The sequence below is a fragment of the Octodon degus genome, unplaced genomic scaffold (genome assembly GCF_000260255.1).
Source record: "Octodon degus isolate 3935 unplaced genomic scaffold, OctDeg1.0 scaffold00154, whole genome shotgun sequence".
Lineage (NCBI taxonomy): Eukaryota > Metazoa > Chordata > Mammalia > Rodentia > Octodontidae > Octodon > Octodon degus.
This window is the reverse complement of record NW_004524730.1, coordinates 1,978,828-2,006,464: the sequence shown is the minus strand read 5'-3', so window position 1 is coordinate 2,006,464 and position 27,637 is coordinate 1,978,828. Positions and strand designations below refer to the sequence as shown.

At 53.5% G+C, this 27,637-nt stretch overlaps 1 protein-coding gene across 6 annotated transcripts in view; it reads left to right on the top strand.

Moving 5' to 3' along the window:
• The window catches only part of St3gal1 (ST3 beta-galactoside alpha-2,3-sialyltransferase 1), a 71,336-nt gene that overhangs the window by 21,816 nt on the left and 21,883 nt on the right, over window positions 1-27,637 (top strand). For 3 of the 6 annotated variants that reach the window (XM_023702595.1, XM_023702598.1, XM_023702597.1), the window contains exon 3: window positions 25,030-25,084. The gene's annotated coding sequence lies outside the window, so the exon portion shown is untranslated. Of the gene's footprint in view, window positions 1-13,301; window positions 13,455-24,880; window positions 24,941-25,029; window positions 25,085-27,637 lie in introns of those variants that run through there. The other 3 variants (XM_004642490.2, XM_023702599.1, XM_023702596.1) reach the window with 2 other exon arrangements.

Here is a 27,637-nt window from a genome sequence, read left to right as displayed (position 1 = left end):
CTAGAAGGCCGCTGGGTCTAGGCACAAGCTCCCAGGGTAGGTGTTTAGAAGCAGAGCTCCCTTGTGCTTGGGTTACTTGGGAAGGAACAAGAACAAGGAAGAGAGGCAGCTAATAAGAGATGCAGTTACTTCATATTCTGTACATTTAGGTCCGAAAAGGACGAAGATTTTCAGTGGGATCAGCATTTTGTCAAAGAGCTTTGCTTCCTTTCAGGGGAGGATAGAATTTAGAGACTGATCTCTTGGTCTCAGTTTGTCCATTGTGCTGGGGTAGCATTGGTTCTATACCCACTGATCAGACAGATCTGGGCCCTGTGTGTGTGTGTGTGTGTGTGTGTGTGTGTGTGTAACAAACACATGTAAACACACAACCACATCCATAGACTTATTTACATCACATGCATGTTCCCCTGTGCATTCATGTAATCTCTGGATGATTTTTAATTGGTCTATTTATATATTAAGACCACCACGCATTCTCATGATGTTGCTAGAACTCTCTGGGAACCGGGTGTGTCTCGATGCTGAGCAGTCACTCCCCTCACAGCTCAATGGCACCCCAATCGCCGCCTTTATTGAACTGGATCAGGCACCAGTATTTGCTGCTACTACTGCCATCAACCCAGGAGTCCAAGTACAGTGAAGCAGCCAAGCCCTTGAAGAGCTAATAAACTCAGGCCAAGTTACCTGGCTAATCAGAGAAGCAGTTCACAGGGAGCGCCCACCTGGCTGTTGGCATCTCACCACAAGATCCAAAGTATGGGGCACAGGTTTAAGAGTTTCAAGAGAGAAACTAGAGGAGTGAGGAGTGTTTGCCCCCATGATCGAAGGTCTCTGGCCCTTGCAGCAGCAGGCCAGCTGAAATGGATCGATCGATTCTAGATCCTTTGCTCTCCTGGAACCTGTGTGGTCTGGATCACTCGATGCTGTTCTGCTGGGTGGGTGATACACAGAGGTCTGTGGGTGTGCGTGCGTGGAGCTGCATGTGGAAGTGAGTATTGTTGGGGGGATGGCGAAGCCCTGGATTCCAGGGACTTGTGGTGGGTGCGGAGTAAGGCCTCGCTGCCAGGTGAGCCTCTCTTCCCCCTGACTGGGGTTTTCCTGGCAGAGCTCCAGGAGTGCCAAGGTCTCCACTCCCATACCTCTGTGCTGCAGCCCCCAGTGGACCAGCGGGCCCTGGTCCATCCGGCAGAGGACACGCAGCATGCGTGCCTAGTAAATGCTGGCTCAGATCACAGGCCCACAAGTGCTTCTGAGCGTCTTCCCTCTCCTGGGTGCTGCTCAGGATCACGTCTCAGCCGGGAGTGGGGGCTGGAGGAGAAACCAGTCACATGAGTGGCAGAGTGGGGACAGCAGGGAGGGAGGCTAAGCCTCGGCGTGAGGCTGACAGCAGAGAACAGGCGAGGGGAGGCTGGTGATGGCAAGGGCTGGCTGGGCGTTTTACCTTGCTGCGGGGGCTGTGGCCAGGCCTGTTTCCTCTCCTGGAAGAGTAGCACAGTCACATAAGTGACTCCCCTCGCCCTTATCAGCACTCAGGCATTCCTGTTGGGTGGAGCAGGGTTATCAGCAAGCCCAAAGACAAACTCAAGCCCAGGTCCTCCAAGGAGATAAGCAAACATGCCGGCAGTTGTCTGCTAGACAGCTGGCAGGGAAGGGCTGGTGGAGTTTCCCTGCGATAACCTTCAGAATCCACAAAAGCAGGAACAGAGGGTGTGTCCCAGGAAGAGGGGAGCTGGGGGGCTGGTGGTGGAAAGACTGCTGGGAGGGGGTCAGCCTGCGAGGCGAATCCACAGGAACCACGCACGCACGCACGCAGAGAGAGGGAAAGGAGGAGAGAGCTTGGGTTGGCTGTGGCTCCCTTCCTTCACGCATTTCCTTATTTGCTCACGTAGTCATCCGACAAGCACTGCGTGGTGCCCCTGTGTCCCAGACTCTTCCCTGAGTGCTGGATGTAGAACAGGAAGACACGTACTCTGTCCTTAAAATGCTGCATGTCAGTGGGACAGATAGATGGACTGGTGCATGCACAGGTGGAGCTCTGGTTTCCCGGGTCTTGAAACTTATGCAAAGGGAGACCCTCTTTGGGGCAAAATAATAGAAAGTTATGAATTGAAATAAAATGTCAAAAACCACTGTTGAATACCAAATAAAATAAAATAAAATAGAATGCCAGCGTGCAGCTGAGGGGCTGGAGCTTGTGCATCCTGGGCGTGGAAGGGCCTATCTGGGTTTGCATGCTGTAGGACAGCTGCTTTCTGTACAGGATACGGAGAAAGCTGCTGAGAGGCCGGCATCCACTTGGCTGGAGAGGTGTGAGGATACCAGTGCTGCCGTGGGCCCACACTATGAGTGCCCCGGGCCCTTGCTCTTGGGTCAGTAGGCTGAAGGCCTTTGTTTCTCTTCATGCTGCCAGGATTCTCAAAGGCACTCTGTGTTTTGGCACCTCACCACAAGGTCCAGAGGACCTCACAGTTTCAGGAGAGCAGTGTGGAGTGTTTGCCCCCATGATCAAAAGTCTCTGGCTCTTGCAGCAGCAGGGCAGCCGAAATGGATCAATGGGCTCTCGATCCTTCGTTCCTCTGGTGCCCGAGTGACCTGAGGGGTCCACTTCCTGGGCTCTAGCAGGGGACTCTGGAGATCTGAGCTGAGTGCTGGGTTGAGTTGGCAAGTATTGACATGGAGTCAGCTGTTGGGCACTCACGGCTAACGGCTTTGCACACCTTGGGAGATTCCACCCCAGCCGCCCTGCTTGCTTGCGGCTGCCATTTCCTTGTTACAGGGAGGACAGAACCGAGGCACAAGGTGGATATGGAACTCACCTACGAGCACACAGCTAGTACATGGAGGAGCTGGGCTGTGAATGTACCTTGCTATCTCCAGAGCCTGTGACCCTGCTGTGCTACCTCTCCACCATCCTTGCCACCTAATCCTCCTTCACCAGTTTCCAGCAAGCAGGAAACAGCTTGAAAGGTCAGAGTTAGGAGAGTGACCAGTAAAGTGCTAGCTCCTGGAGTGCAACACTTCATATTTGATCTGTACAGAGAAGTTTTAGCAAGATGAAGAGATGCTTTGGTTTTCAGGTGCAAGGTGGGACGCCCTACTGTGCACCCACAGAGCAAGCATGATGAGAGTGGGCCTCAGCTGAGCTACCTCTGGCCTCTGCCTGTCTCCTGGCCAGGTACTGTAGGCTCCTTCACCCTTGAGTCCACTTACTGGCTTTGCTGCTGGGTCCCTGTTCTATCTCTGTCCTGTGCATGCCGCAGTGAGCCACAGAGATGTTCCTGTGCTTATGGAGCTTGGGGTCCAACCTGGCAGGTGCTGTCAGCCTCTATTTGCTCCCTCCATGTCACACCAGATATAATTCCCAGGAGCTATAACATCCCACCCCTCCTGCATCTGTTGGCCTATCTGCAGAACAGATCCATGGACCCCAGGCCTTCTTGACTTCAAAGTGTGGGCTCCTCTGAGCTGTCAGCCGAGGGCTTCACAGGCCACTTGCTCATTGTTACCCTCCCCTAAAAGAGCCAATCCCCTGATACCCAAGGCCAGGCCAGCCAGGATGGCAGGAGTTGCCCTCCTAGCTCATAAGGGTACAGCTTTGTTTGGGCTGGAGGGGAGGAGGCCAGGAGTCTTGGTTCTTCTTGACTGATGCTCACAGGCTGCACAAACTTCACCTATAAGAGTTGTCCCCCTAATAAAATGGGATCTCATCCCTGCTGCTAGGGGAGACAGATCTACAAGCTATCAAGGATTCGGGAGAATAGGCCGAGGGCTCCAGCAGCCTCTTGAGCCACTGTGCCTGTTTCCCTCCTGCTCTGCAGGTTTGGGTTGGGCAGATAGCTTCCCTGAAACTCAGTTTCTTTATCTGTATGAAAGGAGATGCTGACGCTATGGCCCAGGATTTCCTAGGTGACCTGATGACCCAGGGTGATTGCCAGGTACCTGATGGGCACAGTTAGGATGATTACTTACCCTGGGAGGCACTGCAGGGGTCATGGGTGAACCGTGAAGCCAAGAGGAGAGCCTCCATCCCTGGCAGCTCGGGTGCTGTCTGCTGTGGCACAGATAGTCTCTCAAGCAAGGGCAGACTCTCCAGCTGACTGGCACGGCCAGCCCAGACATCATAGGAAGAGAGGGCCACCAGAAGCATGGGAATGTCCTGTGTGCATCCTGGAGCCAAGTCCTCAGAAGTTTCGAGTCCTGCCTTAGAGACTAATTAGTTTTCCACTCATGCCCAGCTGATAAGCACTTGGGCATTTGCAGATAACTTTTTCTCCAAAGACCTTCTGTTCCTGTCCTGCATCCTTTGCACATCTACAGCCCTCATGGCCCAGGGTCACAGTCCAAGATCTGCAGCAGAAGGGACAAGCTTTACCAGGGCCTCACCTCCTCCAAGGCCCCCATGTCATCTTGCTCCTTTGACTTCTTTCCTCCCTCTGTCTGATCACAGACTAATCTTCAGAACAGCATTTAGCATAGTTCAAGTTCAAATCACATGTCTGCGCCTGGGCCTGCCCACCTGTGGTCAATGCCTTCCTTTGGTCTCAGTTTGTTTATCTGCAAAATGGAGACAACAGTGAACAACAGTACTTGCCTCGCACAGTGAATTAAGCTCGTTCCTTAAAGTTGCTCAGAACACTACTGGATGTGGCAGGCTACCACAGCCACTATTCCATATGGGATAGGTGGCTGTGCGTGGCTGTGGCTGTGGATGTGATAGTGCCCCTGGCAAATGACATCCAGAGGACATGGTGTGTAAGATTCGCTTATGCTACTCTCTACTCTGCCTACATTTATTGTCACCTGCTGGGATTCTTTCCATTTCTGCCATCTCATCCTCATCCAGGACTTCTCCCCCTGCCTGTCCCGGAGTTCCACAGCACAAGTTTGCTCGCATCCCGTGTCCAGGGCAGCCCATATGATGCACACTGTCCTGTCTGTCAGGGCGGCCCTGACATGTTCTTCTTCTCAGGATGCACCAGGCGCTCACCTAGGCCAGCTCTATCTTGCATCTCCAACATCAAGAGGCCACAAAAGGCAGACACAATTTGTCTGTCTGTCTGTCTCAGCCACCCGCAGCTGGCCTGGCAGCCACATGGATAAATGTGCTGGGCAGTAAGTTGGGTGGCGGGGGCAGGGCAAGACCCTGAGGAGCGCATCTCTCACCTTCAGCGGCACAGGCCCCACCAGGGTGCCCAACTTTGCCTCTGTGCTTGGAGACCTGAGAATGAGAAGATGGCATTTCTGTAGGCTCAGCGTCACCTAGCTTTGGCCCTGGCCCCTTCTATATTATTCATAGCTTCATCACTGAGCTGCCCAGGATGCCTGTGGTTTATACATCTGTGTGCCTTCCATTAAATTAAGCAAACATACCAGGCCCAAACCGCCACTGAAGACAGAGACCTGGCAAAGAGGAGAAGAGAGTGGAGGAAGCACAGCCAGCCAGCCTGGAGTCTGCACGATGTCGGTCACATCCAAGAGGCTACTGGGGGGAGCTGGGCCCCCCTGCTGGCCAATAATTTTCATGTTAACACTTTGTCACAGACCCTAAAACTATCCTAAGTCCCTGAGAAAAAGAGAAGGATGGAAAGCTTTTTGAGACGGGAAGTAGCTTTGCTTTTTTGGTTGGAAGAATGGAAAGGAATTGGCACTGTGCCCTCACTGACATCTGTACTCCCTCTCACTCCTCTGAAGCCTTCTGACACAAGGATAGGAACCAGCTGCCTCCCTTCAGGATCTCAGCGCTGCGGGCAGAGAGGGCCACTGGGGCTGCCCTGGAATAGCCCTGAGTGGTCCTCCTCTGCGTGTGTGTACTGTTCCATCCAGCAGCTCTCTGTGACCACCCCTCCCAGGTATTGCGTATCTTCATATGCCGCACATCCGTGTCAGTGTCTGCTGCCCTGGGTTGCCCTTGGCATTTTTTTTAAAGTGTTTTTTTTTTATTGTATCAGCTTTTTTATTTATTTATTTATGTGTGTGTGTGTGTGTGTGTGTGTGTGTGTGTGTGTGGCCTGCTCACCAGGGGGCGGGGCTGGCTGGCATGTGGTGCTGGGGATTGAACCGTGGTCCCTGTGCTTTGCTAAGCTTGTTCTAAGTAGGTGCGTTAGACCACTGAGCCATCTCACCAGCCCTGCCCTTGGCATTTCCCTGTATTTGCATTGGAACTACATCCTGGAGAGGAGTTCCCCAGGAAGGGCCCCTGGGGATGTCCTGAGGGTTTCTGGCCACTGGTTCCCAGCTGTGCTTTGTTGTGGAAAGAAATGAGGAAAGGAGATTGGGGAGTTGGAACCTGATCCCTGCAGACCGTGGGGTCAGTGAAAAGGCCAGAGATCTCAGAGCAGCAGTGAGGTCCTGTGACTGGTAAGTGGATCTGTTTTCCGCAGCCCCAGTGTGTCCGGTCAAGGAGGAAGAGGAGCTGGAAAGGTGAGGCCCCGGCGAAGGGACAGCAGTGGGCACAGAGTGACTTGTTCCTGACAGGAAGCAGAGCCTGTTCTCAGGCCTAGCACACCTTGGGTGCCAGTGCGTTGACTGGGAGTAAAACGCACCCTAGTTCCGAGAGCAGCCATATTGGAGGCTACAGTTCACCTCAGTCCATTTGGAATTTGGAGTCCTTGTGGACTTTGGCAGAACTTTCAGGTTTGAAGAGATTCCAGTTCTGCAAAGAATTTAGCTGCCATTGGGCCAAGAGGGGACCGAAGGCCCATGCTGGACTGCAAAGAGATGCGGCTCAAGCTGGTTTGCCTGAAGATGAAGTAGCTCAGAAAGTGGCACCATCAGCTGCCACCTGGCACTTACTCAGCTCCTGTGGGATGGATGCAGGGAGTGAGGGTGCGGGCCATGGCACACTAAGGGGAGCCTTCGGGGGCCTGCAACTCGGTCATGCAGAGCGCTTGCTCCCACCTGCTGTGCTGGCTTCCTGAGTCTCGGGTGCTGGGGCGCTTTTCTACCTTTTATAGGTGGAAACCCAGCACACTGTACCCCCTGGCACAGGAATAGTTCCACACTGGTGGGAAGAACCGCCCCGGCAACTTCCCAGGAGAATCCATTCCACAAGTGCCGGGGACACTGGTATTGGGGGTGGTGTGGCGTGAGTACCTAGCAACTGTCCAGCCTGAGGGGCTTGGGATGAACCCTGCATATTGTAAGTCAGTGCTCCTAAATCTCTGGCTGTCCTGGTTCCGATCTGCCCAAACCTGCCATGCTTGATGTTCACATTGAAACACTAGTGAAACACCTACCTCACCAGTTAAAAACAGGGATAAGCACATTGCATGGTTGTAACATTTTAAGGAAAAGTAGCTGCTTAGCTGAGACAAAAATAAGATCAGCCTTATCTTAGCCACACCTTCAGTGTCTGGCTCGAAGGACCACAGTGGGCACTGTCTCTGCCTTTGCTTCCATCTCTTGTGACATCAGATAGCCCTGACCCTGTCCCTAACCCTCAGGACAGTGGAGAAGAAAAGTGTATCTTGCAATATTGTAAAGATGGCTTTGACAGTACGGGCTCCTTAAGAGGCCTCCATGACACCTTGAGGTGCCTAGAACATAATTTAACCTTGTAGTTTTGGGCTGTGTGCTGGAGATTCAAGTTTGAGAACCATGGGTACTGCAGTTAAGAATAGGACTTCTCAGCCAGGCGTAGCGATGCACACCTGCCCTCCCAGCTCTTCAGGAGGCCGAGGCAGTAAGATCCTGAGTTTGAGTCCAGCCTGGCCAATTTAGCAGGACCCTAAGTCAAAATGAAAAGAGAAAGAGGCAGGCGAATAGCAAATGGCACAGTGTGGAGGCTCTGTGTTCCACCTCAGGCACCACAGGTAATAATAACAACAACCACAATGCTTTCCCACCACGCTGGGGGTCTGTGGAGTTGTGTCACATTCCTGATCTACCTTCAGTGCCTTGAGTGGCTGTTACCTTTTCTGTGCGTTACTTCCATCCTCTATAAAATGAGAAAGTAGCGCCTATCCATAGGCTTATTATGAGGGATAAAGGGTTAGCATTACAAAGCTCTTAGAGCCAAGTATATCAGAACTTTCGTGTGTGATACAGATCTGTATCTATATACATGTATACATCATACCACAGACACACATACTTGAGTATATGCGCAAACACATTGTACACATATGTGTCATCTGCACATGCATGTGTCTAGGCGCTATACGTAAGCCATATGCTGTGTATGTGCATATTCACACTACATATATTACATATGCATATTGCAAAGCCAAGCAAAGACTCAGGAGTTAACTGCCTCAAGTAACACATTTCACATATTTCCAAGAATCAGAACATCTAAGAGCCAGTTTTTCAGGCAGCATTCTCTCCCCAGCCCAGATTGAGGGACTCTGAGGGTACAACAGCCATTGCATTCAGAGGTACTGTGTGGACTTTGTTCATAAATGCAGGGCTTCAGATAAGGGGTCAGCTGCTGAGACCACTTTCCTGTCTGCTGCTTTCCCAGAGCCCCAGATCCAGCCATGGTGACAACCTTGACGACCTCCTCTTTTCTGGGAGTGAAGCAGCTGCCCTCCTTTATCTCCGGCAGGAGAACACCTGGCACAGGGCACCACGGGAGTCAGAGTGTGAATGCCGCTGCAGCACTGGCTCCAGGGGTCTCTGGAAAGGGCAGGCTGCTCATGTGTTACAGGGGGGCATTATCCTGAAAAATTGGTTGGGAAGCTGTCAGCGTGAACCTGACAAAGACACATGCACCTCTTAAGCCTCTGAAAATGCATAGGTCCAAAGGACAAGAAAGTCTGGCTTCGGTGACTGCATGCAGCACTGGTGCATGCTGAGTAGGAAGGGCTGCTGTGATGCTGGCTGCTTGTCAGGGCCTCACTGTGACCCTCGCCTAGAAGATGCTCTGAGGAGGCTGGTGCTCCATCAGTGTGCTCCATCACTGCATGTCACACCGGCTCTCTTCACTCATGAATTCGATCAGCCAACCCAATCAGTCATTCCAATCAACCTGGAATGCCTCTGGAGGCCAGCAGGAAGAAGACAGCTAGGGGTGCTCCAGCAGAGTCACAAGCCAACCCCTTGTGAAGCCCATATCGTAGAGGGGCAGACTTATCTGTCCTTACCTAATCCCACAAGTAGGAAGATGGGGAGGAGAGAGTGGTGTGAGGATTTAGGGGGTGGCTAGGGTTGGCCATGCTGAGAAGGGAGAATAAGGATTGATGGAAGATGGGTATAGGAGCCACATCCCAGGAGAGAGAGCAGGGGAACTGCCGGTGTCCTTGGTGGCACTGACTGGGAAGAAGGTGCCTGGCAATGTGAAAGCAGACAGCTGAGGAAGCCCTGGCAGACTGCAGGAAGGAGCCAGGACCTTGGTGGCCATCGCTGACACCACCTCTTCAGGAGTCACCTATTGTTCTGCAGCAGCATCCTGGGGAGCAGCCTCTGAGCTGTAGCTGCCCAAACTCCTTCCCTGGGCTCCGTGGAAGCCTGTGTAGACCCAGCCTCGTGTCTGCCACTACAGATGGAAGCTCCTCAGGCTGCCAGCCCATCTCCCCACTAGCCAGGCAGTTCAGTGCTATGTCCTGCCAGATAGGACAGCTGGTTGCTCCTGATTTTCCTGAGTCCTGCTTCCTCGGGGGCAGCAGCCCCCTCACCTCTAAGCTCTGGTGGCTGCTTCACAACACAGCTTCCTCACACGGCCCCAAGGACACCCATCTCTCCCAGTCTTCAAAATGCCCTCTTACACCCTATCACTTTCCTAATAGACACCAACTTCCACAGAGCAAGGGCTGCGTGGGCCTCAGAAGCCAGGCCACGTACTCCACCTTTGACCTCAGGAGCGCCTTGGCACTGGGGCTGGAAAGAGCCGTTGCTCCTTCCTGGGGGCCCCGTGCGGGCCATGTGAGGCCCCGTGCTCAGCACGCCCTGCGTTCCTGTTGGCCGCTCAGCCTGTGCGTCAGCTGTCCGTCAGTTGCCGGCTGCAGCTGTCCGTGCCTTCACTTAAGCCTCCGCCTTGCTTTTTGTGCTGCCAGGTGACCTATTAGCCTCCACCAGCTCCACACAAGGGCCAGTTGTCCCTGTGCCCAGTCTCAGTGGCATGTTATCCCTGTGTTGCCCTGGACTACAGGGTCTGGTCTGCTTGCGCCATGCAGGCTCTGGGTGGAGAGGAGGATAAGGAGGGGGCTTCAAGTCCTCCCCGCTGCGAGTGGGGGCAGCATTTTTCTGTTAAAAACCACTCAGTAAAATAGTCTACATTTTACGGGCCAGGCCCTCCTGCATTGCTCAATTCTTCCTCTATGGCACAAAAAGTCACCATAGCAACACATAAACAAACGGGTGTCACTGTGTTCCCAAAACATCAGTCTTTTCACCAAAACAGGTGCAGGTCAGCTCCCAGATCCTGCCAGTGGGCGGCGCTCTGCTGTGACCTCAGCTGGACTCAGAGCCAGCTGTCTGTGAAGGGAGCCCCTCAAGCAGCCCTGCGTGCTTGCTAATTGCTGTATCCGCCTCCCTGGACAGAGCTCTTCGGGGCACTGTTGTGGTCAGCAGCGCTCACCATGTGCGCGGCACAGCGCCTGCAGGAATGGGCCTCAGTGCATGTGACTACACCAGTGACTGAGTGAATGGCCGTCCTGTGGGCACCCAGCCCAGTCAGGCTGACCTGGCCTTGCTCCTCCCCTGCCAGTACGAAATACCCAGGAGGGCCTAAGGGTGGTCTCCAGGGAGTTAAACTATCTCCTTGCCCAAATGTCCCATTTCTGAAGTGATTTTATGAGCTCTGATGGGGACTAGAGTCCTCTTGCGTGGCCAGATGGCTGTGCCCTACAGCCTCTTGACATCTGCAAGCACCTCGTTCCTGTAGCCGCCTCAGCTTCCCACTTCATGAGCTGTGTGCAAGGTCCATCTGAGTGAGCCTCCCCCAGAAGCCAGGGTGGCTGCACAGGGCAGAGGCGCTGTGCTGCGGGGTCTCCAGGGCACGATGTCCTGACCCCGGGGCAGGCTGGGCTCTCCGTGGCCCACCAGTCCTGCCCAGATGGTTCTGTGGCACCTGGGCATGTGCTGTGCTAAGGGGACTACTCGAACCCTCATGTAATTGTGTGGGTGGCACCGTCACTGTAGCTGATGAAACTGAGGCACAGAAAAAGTACAGGCCTGAGGCCCAGAGCGGCTCAGGAGGAAGCTGGGATTTGAACACAGGACGCTGCCTACAGGGTCCCAGCTCACAACCACCATGCGGAGAGCTGATGGGCACCTACGGACTCAGAACTGCGCGAGAGACTGGGCTAGGTTCTTCTCAACCCACCACTCCCACCCCTTTCTTCACAAGAGAATGCTGCTGCCCAGAGGTGGCAGTCACTTACCTGAGTTCACACAGCATGGACGGGCAGGATTCGAAGCTGGGTCATTTGTCTGCTTCCTAATTCAGGGCTTTCTCCACACACCTAGGCCTGTTCTTTGGCTTGGTGCCTGCAGGCACATGACGCCGAGGGAGTCTCTCGCTTATTCCACTCTGCCCACCTCCACCTCGGGCAAATTGACCTTCCCCCTTGTTGAATGTAGCCCTTTCACCCAGAGGGGATAATACAGATTAGAGAGTGTGGATGGGGCCTGGACCAGGAATCTGGGATCGAGAGGCAGTTCTCAGGTGAGGTTGGCTAAGTCTGACCACTGCGCTGGCCTTGTCTCCTCATTTGGTGCTGGGGGGTACAGGGCCATCCTGGGCCATCCTGAGAACAAGCCATCGGTGTGTGCAGTCACTGAAGGCCCATGCGGCCCCCAGCAGACGTGTTTTCCTGTCTCTGGTTCCTGTTCTTTACTCTGGCTCCCTGGAGCACCCTGTACCAGGACACAACAGCACACCCCATCCACCACCCCAGTCTGGAAACTGTCCCCAGCTACCTCTGCCTGGTGGCCGCTCTTATGGCATCCTGCATGGCCTTCCAAGTCTGGGAAACTTCTGTGGGCTGTTCACACCTGGAGCCCTGGAGCTCACTCTTCCACTCTGGCCTGTAACTGCAGGCTTCCCAGTGGTTTCTCTGTTGCCTGAAGGCCCCATCATCCTCTTGGCTTGCCTCTGATTTGTGCTGATACCTCAGGGACCCACGGCAGTCAGCTTCTTTGATGGAGACAGATGCCAGATGGAAGGAAGGCCTGGGCCGGCTGAAACTCACTGCCTGGTTAGACCAGCCACATGAAGAGGCCTGTACATGCGTTCAGTGACTATGGCTAGTTAGCAAGCTGCGGGGTCTTCTTGGCTGTTCCCCTTCTGTTTTCTTGATCTAGAGCAATCTGCAGACCCTGGCTGGAAAAAGAGCAAGGGCAGAGCAGACACAGAGTTTGAAGGTCCTGACACCCAGAGCCTAGGGCTGGGTGGACTTGTCAAGTTGCAGAAAGGTGACTAGACAGCTTGCTGGATGCAGGCTTCCTGGGGCCCAGGGACACCTTCCAGCTCAAGACTGCCCTCACAGGAGTGGGTTTAGTGCTGGGATCCATTTATCTGCAGAATGCTTGCAGTGTTCCCTGGTTATCACAACCTCTGTCTGGGGGACTTGATTTGTGTCCCAGTTCAACTGTGTATAACCGCATAACTTTTATTGAAAAAATTAGGGCAGGGCTGGAAAGATGGCTCAGTGGTCTAAAGCACCTACTTGAAACAAGCTTGGCAAAGCACAGGGACCGCGGTTCGATCCCCCAGCACCACATGCCAGCCAGCCCCGCCCCCTGGTGGGCTGAGCTGGCCACACACACACACAATAAATAAATGTAATAAATAAAAATAAATAATTAAAAAAAAAGAAAGAAAAAATTAGGGCAAAGAGAATTTGCTCAACCCTGATTAAAGGCTTATGAGATAGTTTATTATTGTCTACAGACTCCTTACTAGAGCTAAGTGGTTAGCCAAAGGAGTATATGCGTATCATGGAGCAGAGAGCATAGCAGTCAGCATCCACTGTGAAACAACTCGCAAGATGGGATAAGGCTGTTCTTTTGAGTGCATGGGTCTGTGTGTCACACAGTGGTGCTGGCTTAGCCTATGAGTTGAACTATCTAGGCTCCATTGTCCCAGACTACCTGAAGGGTATTTTTCTTGTGGAAGAGGCTTAATACATTCAGAGGGACGGACACACAAGCCCCTTAAGATCACTTCAATTCTGAATGCAACCTTGGCATTTCTTCCTCCATTCTGTTGGCCAAAGAAAGTCACATCACCAAGTGCAGCATAGATGAGATGAAGAAATGCACTCCTACCTCTGTGTTGCGACAGTGGGGTTAAATATTTGCCCATCAATCATCAAAGGCAGTGCTGCTCCGACAGTGACCTGTTTGGAATTCCTGATGGCTGTGTGAGCCCAGATTGTGCCCCTCGTCCCAGGGTCTGATCCAGAAGATTTGGGACTTACTTGAGGAGGGTACATTTCCAACAAGCTCCAGAACAGCTCATGTGGTCACCTTGAGCTCAGCTGTCACCAACACAGCTCTAAGACAGTAAGGTACGGTTTGATTGGCAGATGAAGGGGGAGGGAGAAGTTGACCCTGGAGTCAGCTTAGGCCTTGGCTCTGTGCGTCCTGAGGAGAGCCTGGCACGTGGGGCTGTAGAGAGAAGAATGGGTGCGAGTAGTCAGGCTTCGGTTCTGGGCTCAGTAAGCAAGATCTGGGGCTGGGTTCAAATCCCAGCTCTGGCACTTGCCATCCTGCCTGCCCCTGGCCCCTGGGATTTTTCTGTGGTTATTGTGACTCAAAGCACACGGCAGCCAAATTAACAGGAGCACTGGAGGGCCCCAAGAGGTGGTGCCAAAGGCCATTGCATGCGGGAGGAGCTGCAAGTGTGTGTGGTTGTCCCTCAGCCCTGCAGAGAAAGCAGCGATGTGGGAGTTCTCCTCTTGCCCTGTAGAATGAAAATGGCTGAACTTAAATGAACAAGGTGTGTCTTCGTATCTTGAAAATGCCTCCCAACCTCTGTGCTTTGGGCCTGTGGAAGGCAGCCAGCTTCACAACTGGGATCCAGGGGTGCCCTCGAGGACCCTGGTGGGATGCACGCCTTGCCCAGCCTGGCACTCAGGCCTGCATCCCTGCAAGCTCCAGGGCGCTTCTTGTCTGCGCTGCTCCCAGGGCCAGAGGGTGCAGACAGCAGGCCATACAGCAGCCCTCCCAGAAGGCCTCCCAGTGGTGCTGCTGACCCAGGGTCCCAGCCAAAGCTCCCACTCCCACCCCGACCCCAGGCCCCACAGACCACAGGCAGGTCCTCTGCTGCTTCCCACGTCCACTTCCTTCGAGCACAGTTGTAGTTGTTCCACACCACGACACCCTGGCCTGTCTCCCAGGACTCTGCAAAACATGCTGTTTATACTTCCGGACACAAGTGTGCTCTGCAAACAGCTCAGCAGATAGTTTCTGAGAAGTCATCAATCTGTCACCCTGGGACAGTGCTGATCCCCTGCAGGTCTTCAAGGACACCCAAGTCAAAGCCATGCCTGTAACCCGGAGTAACCTGCCGTGCTTCTGCGGTCTTTACCACTTGCCTCGACCTGCAGGAAACCCTTCTAAGTGCTTGGCATGCACTCCTGGCTGGCCTGCCAGCACCATACCCTCTGGGCCAGATGCTAGTTTTGGCATTTACTATTGTCACCTGCAGAAGAGGAAGGGAAGCCACGAGGGTGACACAGCTTACCCAAGGGTGCCGAGCACAGGTTCAGCAGTTTTGCTGTGGGGGTCCCTGAGCTTAACTACTAGGCTTCACTGCCTAAGTGTAGAGGGAACATGGCCTCTGGTCATGCCTCTGCGTGGTTGCTGCAGGTGACCTGAGCCAGAGATGTGAACAGGGGTGGATGGGCCCTTCTAGCAGATGGCCCCTCTTGGGTCTGTGGACCTTGCGGTCACTGTGTTTACCTGCTCAGCCTCCAGGCCTGGTGCCCTCGGACAGCTGGGGCTTCCTGGCTATCTTCACAGCCCACAGAGGAACTGGGCAAACATAGACACTGAGTGAAACTTGCTGGCCTCTGTGCTGGGGACGCAAGCTCCAAATGATGGGTTGGTCTGAATGCCTTTTTAAAAGTCCCTTGCAACTCTGAATTTCTGTGATCAGGAAATTACCAGGGGAAAATTTTCCTTTCCTGCCCTGCTATGGTCTCTAAATGGGGCCTTTATTCCCCACAGCAGGTAATTATAGGAGGCCGTGGTGACGCCAGCAGGGAGCTCTGAGGCGGCTTCGTGGCTGCTTGGTGCTTTCTACGATGATCCTTCTTGATCCTTTTTTCTTTTTCTTTTTTTGGAGACAGCATCTTACTACAGAGGGTAGGCTGGTTTTAGACTCTGTAGCTCAAGCAGGCCTTGAGCTTGCTGTGATCAACCTGTCTCAGGCTCCTCAGTGCTGGAATTCCATATAGGGCTGGCTGCACGCTTTGCTCTGATGACCCTCCTTCTGCTGATCAGGGCCCTGGCACCTATAGTCCTCAGCCTCAGGCTGGTCCCCCCTCACTACCCTCGGGGATGGCAGAGTGCAGGAGCAGGAAATTGGAGCAGCACGGGGCGGGAGGACACACACGCGCAGGCTCACATCCGCTAGGAGTGGGTGCAGAGGGCTGGGGAGGACAGGAGGGTACAGTTGGGGGTCTGAGGTGAACCTTAGAAACAGACCCCTACCAGCCAAAGAGGCGGCAGTGCTGGGCCCAGGAATGTGAGCCCAGAGCGCCTGTCTGCCCCTCCTTTGCCAAAGGAAGCCAGCAGCCTAGATTTTTATGTGACACGTTCCAGTTCTTCTTAAATGTCACCGCTAAATCAAAGTTGCTGCTGCATTACACCACAGTCAGACATGCCTATGAGGCCACAGTTTCCACAGCTCTGATTTAACCCAGTAATTATCAAATGGGAAACTGAGGCCTAGAACTTAGATTTGCTGACATCTCCAGGGAGTTACTAAGTGTGTTGGGCGCAAACCACGTGTCCAGTGCATCCCAGCCCAGGCACGCTGTCCGCCACCTGGCGGGGCTGTACCCCATGGTCACTTCTCCAGTTGGGAACCGAAGCCCAGAGAGGGAAAGGCCCCCGTGCGAGGTCTCCCAGTTCGTGGCAGGCAGTCCAGAGTCCAGCTCGCACTGCTAAGCTGTCACTCCTGAGACTGTCCAGTCGCACTATTGCAAAAAGGTACCCTGTAATGGTTACAGTAACGATGTAACCAGGGGCTTGGCACAGGAAAATTCGCATTTGGCCCCTGAGCAGTAGGAAACGGCTCTTGGGCCAGCAGGCGAGAAGCTGCCAGTGGCTGATTCTGCCCAGAAAGCATGGTGCGTACATAACCAGCGCGCGTGACCCTGAGTGCCGACGGCAGCTCTGGCCTCTCTCTGGAGGCTGAGCAAAGACCATCCTCTTGCCAGCGAGCAGCCTCAGCCTGAGAGGACATGGACATTCTCCTGTGAGGTCAGCCACGTAGTGGAGCGGTGGAGCCTGGACTTGGAGCTGTGACAGTTCTGAGCACGTCCAGCTCCTCGCGTCTCGCTATGGCTCTCGGCTGGGCTGTCCGGGTAACTGCAGCCCTGCTGGTATCACAGAGCTACCGTGAGCATCTAGTTGAGTGGAGGCACCTGGATTACCAAGGAAAGGATTGAGAAATGTGGACTGTGTTTGGCTTTATGGTCTTTCTCCCTGGATGCTGATGTCTGAACTGGGACAAGAGTGATAGGAAGGAGACAGAAAGGTCGGCTGATTCAAAGGCTCTGGAGTAGTAACAGAGAATAAATATGGAGCTGGCAAGACTGGAGAGAAGGAGGGTGGGAGGGGGGAGAGACAGACAGACAGACAGACAGACAGACAGACAGACAGAGACAGCAGGAGAAAGACAGATGGAGAGATGGAGGGAGAGATGTTGTGTGAGGGCAGAGCACAGTAGGCCCTATTTTAGTCACTTGTTGCTGGGACAAAACACCTAACACATACAACATAAAAGACAGCAAATTTATTTTAATCTATGGGTTTTAGAGAACTGGGTCCATAGTCATGTGGGCCCCAGGCAAAAACAGTCTGCTAGAAGGGCGTGGCAGAGGAATGCCACCCAACCTATGGCAGCCAGAAAGCAGAGAGGGAAGGCGGAAGCAGGAGAAGCACTGCCCTATTATATGCCCAGGGGCACCTCGAATCAGGCACTGCCTCGTAGCCACACTTTAAAGCTCTGAGCTCATGCAAGGGTGAACCCGCTGGCAGGTATAGAACCCTCAAGATCCGGGCATCTTCCGCAAGCTCCACTTCTGAGCACAGGAGCCTGGGGTCCATCTTCCACCTAAATCAGTTGCACATCAGCTCCCAGAGCCCTTTTCTAGGAAGAGTCAAATAGTAAATATTTTCAGGCTTGGAGAGTCAGCATGTGTCTGCTCTGAACACTCCGCTGCACTTTGGTGACATGAAAGGACACACAGACAAAACTATTAACACAAACAGGCAAACAGCCTGCTGGTTCTTTGCCAGTTTTAGCCACTGAGTTTCTTTGTACTTAATGTTTTCTGCTTTTGTAACTTTAGGGTTATTTATATAAGTAAAGGCCTTCCTCACCCCAAAATTAAATGAAAAGAAAAATAAAGAAGACAGATGTACTCAAAAGCATTCCAATCATGAGCCCCTGGTGGGAATTCTGGTGGGCAAGAGCTCGTGTCACTGCTGGCCTGGGTCTGCTGGGTTCCAAGGTCCCAGGAGGGGAGGAATTGGAGGCAGAGCCAGAGATAGCTGAGAGCAAGGACCCTGGGCCCAGCCCCTCGCCTTGGCCTCTTGTGACTTCTGCTGTCGCAATGATGTGCCCTCACAGGACCCTCGGCTCACTGAGAGACAGTAAGCCACCTATCTGGTCTTTGGCAGCCCAAGTGGGACCGTGAGGCAAGACCCCAGGCCTCCAGCTGTGGAAGTCACCCAGCACTCCTTCCTCTCTCTGTGCAGTCTAGACCCTTTGTGGACAGGGCTGTCAGGCTTGATCTTCGAGAATCGCACATGAACTTTCCACTGGGTAGAAGGCAGTCCTCTCCCCTTTCTCCTGATCCGGTTTCGAAGGTGTTCTTACCCAGTGCCTGTAAGATAACTTTCCATCCTGAATTTTAATTGTAAATTCAAGCACCCGACTGGCTTTGCTCCAGGTAGGGAGAGGTTCTTCTTTCTCTGAACCCCCCTTGTCCCACTGGCCTGGAAAAAATGGGTTTGGGGGCTTGGCAGACCCTGCACACAGCCACCAACCATGGTCTCCTCAGAAGAATGGCCGTGATGACACGTGGCTCTGAAGATCTGTGGGGAAGGCGAGCGGAGGCCACCAGGATCCTGTGTCACTGTCAGTTCCAGAGCCAGGTGACCTGGATTCAGTGCTGTGTTGTCTTCTATGAGCTGTGTGATCTGGGACAAGTGACTCCACCTCTCTGGGCCTGCGTAAATGCAGAGTGAATGTGTGACAGGAATGACATCAGGACCTCCAAATGATTTAGGGAAAACATGAAGACTCCCAATCTCCTGAATGTGTGATATGCCAAGTCCATGTTCCCCCAAATCGAATGAATTCTGAGAAATGACGGAGGAAATATTTATTGAGTGGGAGAGATTCAGCTCCTGAGAGTCAGGAGGGGTCCCAAGTGGGTTGCTGCAGACACTGCCTATAGAGAAGGCCTTATAGAGCCACCTCATGAGGGGTATGAAGTCGTGGGGTTGGCATCAGGAGAGACAAAACTGTGATCAACCAGTACGTTCATAAGGAAGTTGCCTAGCAAGGGTGATGGAAAGAACAAGGGGCTTGCCTGGGAAGGGGGGGTAACAGAGGTCTTGCTCCTGGCCCAGGTGACCGATGCCTATGTAGAGTATCAACCACCATTGCCCCTCCCCCAGGGTGGCACGCAGGGTACAGGTCGCTCCGTCTTTATCTGGAGGCCTGGTCTTCAACAAACGCACTGCCACCGCAATGTGTCCTCACTTCTCCACTGCCTTCCTCGAGGGCCCAGCCCTGTCAGGCTCCCTATGATATCAGGCCTCGCTTAGCTGTCTGTAGTGCACAAGGCACCTAAAACTAGTTTTGGACGATTGCATGGCTGAAGCCACATAGCACATTATGAGCAAGAGTTGGCTCTTGTGTGGCTGGGGCCACAAACACACTCAACGCTCAGCCAAGGCTTGCCTTCCTTGCTGCGAGACATGCCTAAGGACTTCCACTGCGACCCCACCCGTGCCGCTTCCCCAGGGCTACAGACTCCATGCATCTCCGCCTCCCCAGAAGCTCTGTTAGTTAAAGCCCCCAAGCCCTGATAACCTTGCTTTTCTGTTCTTAGCAAGCTTTGGCTTGATAAGAATTTTCAAAATGTGTTTGTGAATCTTTTAAAACCCCTGAAATGAGTATTTACTTCCAAACTGTGCAAGTGTTTAAAAAGGATTTAATTCATCTGCTGGATAATAATGCTGGAGATTTAAAGAGAGAAAATGGCAAGCTTTTTGGTTCTTTGCCCTCTGTCTGCAGTGGCTGAGAGCTCTTCTGTTTATCACTTAAAATCCCATTTGGAAAGGTCACTGGTTATTTGCATGAGGATTTAGGAAAAAGGTTGCAGAGTGGCTGTCTCTCCTAAGTTCCTGCTCTGTCTCTGTCCTCCCTCATGGCTGGGATTTCCCTGAGTCCCCAGCTGTGGTTGGCTTGTGGTGGACAGCCTTGTCCCAAGGAGACCTCTGGAGCCATCATGCCGCCCTGGCTGTGCTGAGGGGCAGCCCTTACCTGCTGTGGGAGTCCCAGGCTCTGGAGGGTTTGCTCTAAGCTCCCACCCCACCTCGGGTCCTTGTGCTGCAGCACAATGGCAGTTGCCCAGTGTGTCACAGCAGACTGACTTTCAGGGAGGAGTGAGTGTCACACAGAGCTCGTCTTCCTGCCCACTGCCCCACCTTCTGGTCATAGGGGAAGAGGGGAGCATGGCATGGTCCTGTTCCTGTGGCTTTGGTGTTCCTGCCTTCAGCCCAGCGAAGCCCTTGGAACGGGGGGCTGGTCTTTGGGAGGCCAGGACAGGTCTGTTGATGAGGCTTTATCTTTAGGATTGAAACAACCCTCATGAAAGACAGCCTTAACCCGGAGGGCAGGTGTGCCCCAAGCACAGACTTTCACTGGATATGGACACCGGAGAGGACAGGTGGGAGGAGGCCGTGCTTCCCGCCGGCTATGGGCTAGGTGGGCACTCACAGTCCTCCCAACTGACCAGGAAACCATGCTTCTCTCACTGAAGAAAACCATCCCTTCTGTTTGCCTGCAGTACCAGGCCAGCCAGGTACCACAGACCTTCCTGGCCCAGTGCCACCTGGCTCCTCCCCTGTGGAGCACGGCTCTCTGCCTGCACCCATTGTCATGCCACACAGAATTCAGTCTTCTCCCAGGTTCCCTGCCCATCTTGCAATGCTCACAATCCCCGAGAGGTTGGACCTATGGTTTTCATGCGCAAAGTGAGGAAGTAGAGCTCAGAGAGGGCAACTCATCCACTCAAAATCACACATACAGCAAGGTATAGAACAAGAATTGCACCTAGGGCTGGGCGTGGTGATACACACGAGTACTACCAACACTCAGGAGGCTGAAGCAAAAAGATTGCTGTGAGTTCAAGCCCAGTTTGTGCTATGTAGTGAGTTCAAGACCATCCTGAACTACATAGTGAGACCCTATCTAGAGAAAAAAAAAAAAAGAATTGTAGCCAGGTCACCAGGCCCTGAACCCTGCACTCCTTGCTCCAAGGCCCATGCTTTTCAATGGAACGTCCCAGTAATGGGAGAGCTCCATATCCACACTAGCCACTCCAGTAGCCACTCACCCCTTCAATTTACCTGGTGCCACTGAGGAACTACTTCAAATTTTCATTTGAATTTAAAATGGCTACCTGAGACTAGCTGCTTTGCAGAACTATGAAAGCCTGGGATGTCCCTTTCCTTGAGAGCGAGTACATTTTGCCTGTGGCAGATGCTGCCCAAGATATGAGCTTCTTAGGTCACAGAAAAAGGTCTTTATTCTACCTAGCACAGCAGGTGGCCTGGACTTCCTGGTTGTATCCTTTTTGCCTGCCTGCCAAGTTCTGTAGGGATTTCTGCGAAAATGTTTACTGTTAACTGCTCTATTCTGATTCATAAGCTTCCAAAGAAAGGACTTTGTCTTGTACACTATGATACTGCCCGCGTCTGAAACACGGGCCCAGTGATCCTGTACTGAAAGACCAAAGCATTCTGGTTCCTCTCTGGGAAGCCAAGAGCCTGGACCAGGTATCTTCTGAGGGTCTTGCTGTTGAGCAAGTTCTCCACTGTTAAGTTTCTCCCTTGCTGGTGGTCACTGCTCAGATTGTCCTCAAACAGGGGCCACAGTTCCTCTCCACAGAGCCCGAGGTGGAGCTTCAGTGGCCATGGACCTGTTGGGAAAGAAGGACTATGGAAGGGGACAGGGCAAGATCACGCTCTCAGCTGGGGTGAACCTTCAGCCAGATGAACCCCTGGAGCACAGGATAAGTTGTGGGCTGATTGCATGTTGAGGCTCAGGGCCTTATGCAACCCTGTGTCCATCAGTCTGCTGTCTATGGGCTATCCAGGCATAGGTGGTGGCTGAGTGGTCCGCTCCTAAGAGAAGCAGCCCTTGTTTGGCCTCCTAGCTGGCCCAACAGACAAGCAAAAACTTGAGTGGCTGGAGTTGGTAATCATGAGGTAGGAGCCTGGTTCTCCCCGGGAAGCAAATTACTCCCCGCAACTTCTGGAGTCAGTGTTCTGGAAGGAGGTTTCTAGTTTTCATTTCCTTGGCTGGGGTCTGGCTACCCAAGGTCCCCAGGATCCCAGGGTTGTTCGATGTGTTCTGCAGGCAGACTCCAGCAGCCTTCCCTCTGGAAAAGAGAGTTATAGCAGGCCAGCAAGCCTGAGCCACATCCAGAGGGAGAGGCCAGCGCCACCGCTGTGTGCATTCTGGGGAGGAGAGTCCACGGCCTCTAAGACTTTGCCTCCCAGCGGTGGCAGCTGCTCCAGCCAGCGCAGACCCGTGTGTCTGCAGCACCCATTCCAAGATACCTCCTTGCTGAGCCCAGCAGGCTGCAGAATTAGCTTCAGTTTCCCCACTTTTCACATGAAAAGGGGGGGGGGCTTAGTCATCCCCCATCCCTCAAACTTTCCTGGCGCAGGCTCTGCTACCCGTTACCAGCTGCCCTTCCCCAGACAGAAGCAAAGACCAACGCCTGGAGTGTTGGTCCTCCTGCTCCCGCGCCGCTCTGCTCCCCTGCTCCGTGCAATTCTCCCCATTCTCCTGGCCCTGCCAGCTTCTCCTTCTCCCTCAGGCCCATGCAGCCAGGCTCCTTCACTCCTGCACAGCACCCTGTCTCGTGCTGTGCAGTTCTGTGTCTGGTGGGAAAAGCTAAGGGCTTCCTGTGGCCACTTTCCCTCAAAGTCTGCTGTCACAGGCCTGGTGGGGGATACAAAAAAGGACCCGAGATACCAGTTCTCAGGCACTTATTTGCCTTCCCAGCTTGCCACCCACTCCCTACCCTGACCCTGCCAGCTTGTGAATAGTTCTGACTTCCTAGAACGGAAGGGAGACATCCTGAAGTAATTCAAAGAAAAGCCTGTTGAGCTGTGCACAATCTGGTAAATCCACCCACAGGGTGGCGAAATGTGACTTTGGCTTCTCTGCCAGCAGAGCGATGAGTCTCTACTTCCTGCTGAATGAGCAGGCAGTAGTGGAATGATGCCCAGGCTGGCCTCGGGGGACTGTGGTTCTAGCCCAAGGTCACCATCCAGCTGTGAGGTCTTGAGGAAGGCACTGCCTCTTTCCCAGGCCTCAGTTTCCCCTCTAAGAACTGAGGCTGGAGGATGGGGAGAGGGATGCGACCCTCCTGGTGCCTTCCTGCCTTCTGCTCCCTTCCTGTCTGTGATGTAGGGCCATGCCTGGGGGAGCCCCACCTGCCCTGCACCACAATCCATTGCCTCTATTTTTGGTGCCTCCCCAGCCAACTGTGTGCTGCCTCTCTGGGTGGGGTCAGCCCTTCCCTGGCCCACCACAGTGCAGAGCTCTCCTGCTCTGTGGCCAAGGAAGCCCCTGCTACAAGCCAGGCCAAAAGAACACCATTTCATTCCAGTCCAGTTCTGTCCATCCTCTGCCCTCTCACGCTGCCATCCTAGCTGCTACCCATGCTAAGCTCCTCTTGTGCATCATGAATTGGGCCACAAACTTTACACCTCCTGCTGCAGCCTTGCAGTGGTCTCAGGGTACAGATCTCTCAGTGTTCCCATTTTGGAGATCAATAAACAAAGACTCAGAGAAGCAAAGTGACTTGTTCATGGTCACCTAGTTATTAAATGCAAAGCCGCAGTAGTGGGCTGACCACCTATTCAGTTCTTAGAGATCAAGCACTTGCTAGTAGGAGGTAAAGTTATGGCAAAAGGAGCCCTATATTTGTTAGCTTTGCTGCAGAACAATCCTCAAAGCTCAACAACTTGTAGCAAATCTGGTTCACATTCCAGGTAAACAAGCTTTGGGTTACTGCAGGCCAAGGCTGTAATCTGTCATTGTGGTGTGAACTTTCTCAGGCTCAGTTCCAGGCTGAAGGCAGGTGGTCCCCAGGGCTCCGTGAAGACCTAAAGCACCACAGTCACAGTGGCAGCTTCTGCTCAGTGAGCACACTCAGCTGACTGCTCACGCTTCAGTGGCCAGAGCAAACGATGTGGCCAGGCCTCATAGGCTGGGGGAGTACCATGCATTCAGAAGGAGGGGCACCTGTGAAAACTTGCATTCAAGTTCAAGAAAACATGTGGGCTCACTGACAAGGCTCTGACACTGCTGCAGACGCTGGCAGAGAGAGATGCCCATCCACCCAGCCCAGCCCTGCCACTGTGTCGGTGGGAGGGGTCTTGGTGAGCTCCTGGGACTTCACAGCAACATTCATGTAGCCATCTCCAAGCTGCCTCTGGCTTACACGCTGCGTGGTTGCTCCGAGAGGCTGAGGCCCAGAGAACAGGAAACCTGTGGAGACTCGGCTGTCAAAGCAACCTCCGCCTCAGCTAGCCCAGGACAATGATGTGCCTGCAGTCACAGAGCACGTCTGCAACCTGGCAGACGGCACAGCCCAGAGCTCTGCCGCGGCCGGCCACCACCTGCTCACTGCCTTATGGCTCACTGTATGAGTCAAGACTTCCTTTTCCAAGTACCTAGTGTATGCCAGGAGTTGGGATGGATTTCAGAGGAAACAAACATGGCCCCATAGAGGCCTTATCCACGCAGAGATCGGTAAAAGGTGGGACACACTGCAGCCAAGGCACTTGTGGCAGCCACGCCTTCCTCAGGCATCCTCAGAGGACAGATGCCGTCCAGAGTGCTTTGTCCAGTTCCAATCAAGACAGGCACCAACCTGACCATCACGCCACCTCACAAATTTGCAGATTGGCATTCACACCCCCTCAAGATGCCCAGTTTTCTGCCAGTTGAAAGAATGTTTCGTAGTCAGAGCCTATGTCTGTCTCACCCAGGTGCCATCTGTGACCTGTGGCAGGCACCTGTGTCAGGGGAGAGACCTGGCTTTGTCCTGAGATCCAGCTCCAGACCAGGGCTGACCTCTGACCTTACCCCCCCTGCCCACAGCAGGCCAGGCCAGCTCCTCTGCCTCTCAGAGCTGCCCCTTCCTCTGCCTGGCAGGTACCAGGCTGTCATAGAGCTGAAGCAAAGTGTTGCAGGTCCCAGAAAAGGGGTGCTTTTGCTTCTCTTTCCATGTACCCATCCTCCCGGGACAGCTTTGACTCATCTCTTGCGCTGCCTGGAGTTTTGCAGACCTTAGGGCCGTCCCTCCAACTTTAGTAGTTCAGAATAGGAAGTGATCGTGGATGTGTACGAGTCTTCATTTTGGGGTTTGAAACAGGAAGCTTGACTGTGCAGGCACCCTCCTCACTCACATCCGGGACCCTTGAGGTAACTGCGTTCTCTTCCCACATGAGTGACTTGGTGGACTAAAGCAACTTGGAGCTGGCTGCTAATAACCATCAGGTCTGAGCTGAGCCTGCTGCTGAAGCTGTCTTGTTTGATCTCATGCCTTCTCCTGGTGGTACACCTGAGCATTTATGTCTATCTTTCAGATGGAGAAACTGAGGCTCACAGAGGTTAAGGAGCTCCACTGAGGTCACGTAACAGGTAAGTGGCAGATTTGCATGCAGCTCTCTTTCACCCTATAAAATGTTCTGACTTGCCTCACTCGTTTGCCTGCAACTGGGTTGACTTGCTGGTCCTCTTGCAGCACAGGGTGGGAGCTCTCTCTAGGGCAGACTTGTGACTGTTTTATGATTTGGTAACCCCATGCCAATTCCTGGAACCCCAGAGAAGACCCCCAGGGAACAGAATGGAGAAGGGGGGTGTTGGTGAAGCTAGCCCTCTTCCCCGTGGGTGCCGTGAGCAAGACCGACACCGAGCCCCAGCACCCTGGGATCAGGCAGGAGCTCCCCTGGCTGACGGATGCCCGCGACTCCCTCCCAGGGGCCAGGCTCTCTAGGAACCAGAGCCCTGGCCATAGCCAGCCAGTTATCTCCTCCTTCCCACGCTTCTCATGTCCTGCTCCAGCCACAAGGGGGCCCAGGACCCAGGAAAACTGACTCTCCCTGGGCAGTTAAACAGTTACACAGTGGCATTTTGCATATTTTGGGTCTAACTGTTTTTGAAAAAACCAGAGGAAATGCGTAGGCTGAGCTCCACCTTCCCCTCCCCAAGGACAACTGAGCTGCTTGATCAGGCCGCAGAGACAGGAAACTCTGCAACACAGAGCCCCAAGGGTGGAGCCCTGTTCACGTGCCTGGCTGATCTGAGATTGCCCTTGTCGCTTACCCATTTCCCACCTCAGGACTCTGAGGCCCAGCAATGGCCAAGTCTCTCTCCTGCTGGGTGACACAAGCCCCAGGAAACCTTTGCTCCCTGGGCTCTGGAGGCCTCACTGTGTCACAAGTCTCTGTCCGTCTGCAAATATTTGTTGAGGGCTTTATCACTGTTCTCGGTGGGATGAGGCCCAGTGATAGGAAACAGATGGATTCCCTGCCTTCCTGGAAGAGGGCGGCAGACAAACAAGCAATTCAATACGCAATTGAGCGTCATTTCATGGTTAAAGCTGAATCTCAGCTTCTTTCCTGGAGGCCCAGGCACACTACCAGAGAGCCGCTGCTCAGCGAAGGAGAGGTTTATTCTGGTTCACATTTTTGTAGAAATTTCAGTCCATACTCAGCTGACTCCAAAACAGGGCAGTGTGGCAGAGGGGCATCCCTGAGGCAAAACAGATCATGGTGTGGCAGGCAAGGAGCAGAGAACAATCAAGGAAGGAGGGAGGGAGATGCTTCCAGGGCACACCCCCACACCCTACCTCCCCCACCAGCTTCACCGCCCAGCATATTTAGCTATACTCTCACCTGCAGACTCACCCTAAACGGGAACCTGAGTCTTTGGGGAGACACCTAGATATAAGCCATAAGTAGCTGTGAAGGGAAATGCCCGTAGAGCAAGGGAGAGTGCCGGCAGCCTCACTCCAGGGTGGCCAGGGAAAGCCTCCTCAAGGAGGGCCTTTAGGCAAAGACATGAGTGCCATGCAGCAGGGAGCCATAGGGTTCGGGGCTGGGTGAGGAGATTCTCGTGGTGGAAGCTGTGTGCGCAGACCCTGAGGTGGGGGATGGACTCACAAGGCTAGCAGTCCCGCTCTTAGAGTTTGGTTCTGTGTGTCTGTCCTCACTCTTCCAACAGGACTTTTTCTCAGTCATTTGTTTCCTTCCATCTGTCATCTCCATTGTGCCTGTAGATGGGGCTGAGGTTGTATAGAAAAAAAAAAAAAAAAAAAACTCTGACAACTGAACAGGACAGAGGAAAGATATGTTTCTAACTGGAAACCATTGGCTTTAATCTTCTGCACATGCCACTCTGGAGAAATGTGAACCAGCTTCATACCCTTGCCTTGCCTTGCCTTGATCTCCAGATGGCTTGGATGGTAAATTTTCAGCTCACTGGAGTATGCTATTACAAGTCCATTTTTCCAAGCAGAGCAGGAGCCTAGGTTCAAAAATGTTACATGGAGAGTAAAAGTAGTGCTGGTGCCTGAGTGACAGAGCTCGCCCTGAGCTCGGAGAGGGAGGCCCAGCCACAGTCTGCACCAGCTGGGGCTGCAGAGGCCAGCAGTCCTCTGTCCTGGGCATTGAGCTCCAGCCCCAGGTTCAGTCACAGGGTGCCATGGTGCTCTCAACACTGGCTGGGCTCTGCTGGGCAGCCCCGGGCTGGGCATGCCGGAAGGCAGTGCTTGGGGAATCAGTATGCCAGGGGCCAGTCTTCCAGTCTTCCAGTCTTCACGCTGCCACACCCTGGTGGGGCCCCTCCATCCCTTCCTTGTGCCTCAGAAGATGGAGCAGAAAGAGTCCTCAGTGAGTTCCCTGAGATCCTGGAATGGAACAAGCTGGCCTCCACAGCAGCCATGAGGCGGTGTGGGGCCGGCTCCCTTTGACTGGCACATGCCTGGATTTTAGCCAAGAGACGGGTATGAAAGGGGTGCTACCTTGGCTACCCCGCCTGCGGCTCCCAGGCCAGAACTCCTGCCACCTGCCCTACCCAGACCTATGACTGCAGACCCCAAAGTTCACTTCCAGGAGCCACAGAATGGCTCTCTCTCTCTCTCTCTCTCTCTCTCTCTCTCTCTCTCTCTCTCTCTCTCTCTCTCTCTCTCTC